This window comes from Crotalus tigris, unplaced genomic scaffold (assembly GCF_016545835.1).
Source record: "Crotalus tigris isolate CLP2741 ecotype Arizona unplaced genomic scaffold, ASM1654583v1 scf7180000017536.10889498, whole genome shotgun sequence".
NCBI classification, from domain to species: Eukaryota; Metazoa; Chordata; class Lepidosauria; order Squamata; family Viperidae; genus Crotalus; species Crotalus tigris.
The window spans coordinates 2582377-2584788 of NW_024096460.1; positions in this window are offsets into that span (position 1 = coordinate 2582377).

Here is a 2412-nt window from a genome sequence, read left to right on the forward strand (position 1 = left end):
CGGATCCACCCCTAACATTGGGTGGTAGTTTAGAGACTCAAATCAGCAGAGGGATTCTACCCAATCTAGGACTTGCCATGAACTAGAGAGACCTTCATTTGCTTAACAATTGGACTGTTCATATGTTTAATGAAACAATCAACAGAATTAAAATGATTAATCAAGAAATGGGGGAAATAAGGGAAGTAGTTTTGCAAAATCGGTATGCTTTAGATATTATTTTAGCAGCAAAAGGCGGTGTATGTGCTTTAATTCATTCTCATTGTTATATGTATATACATGACTTTCAACCTAATATTTCTGCTACAGCCAGGAAAATGGAATCTTTGCTCCAAAATAATCCCTTACGCAGTGATGGATCAGGCACCGTGGATATCTGGGGTGCCCTTTGGTCCTGGCTACCAGATGGATCCTGGCTACGATCTTTGATTTCTATTATAGTAACCATTTTGATATTATTTGTATTGCTATGTTGTTGTATTCAATGTATTCCCTCCCTCCTGCAAATGTGCAAAAATGTTACGCCCTCCACTAGGAAGGACGCCTTAATCAGTGAATCAAGATCCCTTCTGGAACTGGAAGTGAGTAACATTAAAGAAAAAACAGAAAAGGAGGAGATGTGGGATTAATTGCACAAATGCCCATGGACATCTCCCACAAGGGCCCCAGAGATAACAAACGGACCGCTCTAGACACAGGATGCATTCATCAACCATTTGGACAGACTCTGATAAGAACACCTGCTGTAGCCTTGCATCTGGAAAGTGTCTGTTATTTGATATATTGTAACCACCCCTATATATGTCTTTTGCTTACGCTGTGTGATGTAAAAACCTTAGTAACAATAAAATAGGGTGCAAGAGTCAGCTCTGGGCTCCCATCCCGAGATACCTGTGTGCGTGTCTCATTCTCCAAGGGAGACCACCTCATATAATAAATGGCTGAGATAAACATTTCTAAATTATTAAAAATGATAGTGTTCAGTGATTCCAATTTAGAGAGTAAATGAAATGATTTCAGAGGGAGCTGCATTCCTTTAATCTTTCTGTTCTTCCCTTTTGAAAATAAGAAAGATGTTCAGTGATGTCATTCAAAAATGTTCTCAAAGCAATCATTTGATGCCCCAGTGAGGGAGAGAGACATAGATGATTATACTCTTTAATTCAGAAGTTAACTTTTGTAGATCTCTTGTAATATTTCAGAACAAAATCCCACCCCCCAAAAAAGTCTAACATAAAGCTAAATATGTTTTTCTTGAAAGAAATCATTCTAGAAATTCTTGTGGGTGAGATACATGGTTCAAAACAGATATACCTGAGGTATATGGAATAATTCATGCTTTTGCATCAGCTGTCAGCCAGATTCATTTAAGCGCTTCTGAAACTATTAATGGTAAGTCATCCCCAACACCCTTGGGAATGTTTTTCAAAAAGCATTGGAATTAATTCAACAAAAGTAAAGTGCACACATTTTACTTCAGCACATCGAAGTTCTACTGTTTGACTCAGTTCCACTTTATGTACCATTAGTTAAAAGGAAACCTGGTGGGAATTACTTAACAAGCAAATAAATGGAAGTGTTGGCATATTCTGATTTCATTATATCAGGTACCCAGTGCAATACAAAACAGAGCAGCCTCCAAGCATTCCTTTTATAGCGCCAGAAGAAGAATGGTGCTAAAATTATTGGCTGGTTTTGGTACCTTTAGATTTGTAGATGCTTAATGCAGCTTTTTCATCCCTTTAACTTTGTAACCAGTCTTCCAAAGTGGGTACCGAACCAGCCTGTTTTAAATTATGCCCCTCAGCTTGCCATACAAAGCCGGCTACATCAGAGAGACTAATGGAAATTGCACAGAAGACTGCTTTTATCACATTCACATTAGTGATATGCTTCCTTTCTAAGCCAAGTTTTCCAAAAAAAGGCCTAGAAAAAATATTTAGATTCAATAGTATGAACTATATAAGGCCACCAGTTCTAGGGCTGCATAAATCTGGATAGCCACTACAGCAGATGACAAGAAAAGGGTAGAATATCTCATGGTCATCTAGATTGTGGCAGCCATGTCTATTCTTTTATCTTTGATCCATTCAAGTTGTTCTCATGTTCTTCTCCAGCTGGCATTCTCTAAATATATTATTATTGGATGTATTATATATTATCACTTTCTATATCTGACCATCAACATGGCTAATCACATTAAAAATACAATGTTAAACTAAGACAACATTAATACATTTTAAATACTGATAAAGTAACAAATACTAAATTAATTTGGATTACAGTTCTTATAATTCCCTGAAGCTTTGCCCCAGTTTATTAAAACTGTGGAATTGTAGTCCACACTCAGCTTATATCACGGTAGCCTGTTTCCTTGGTTCATTGGCTTCTGTTGTGTGCTTTTGTTCTAAA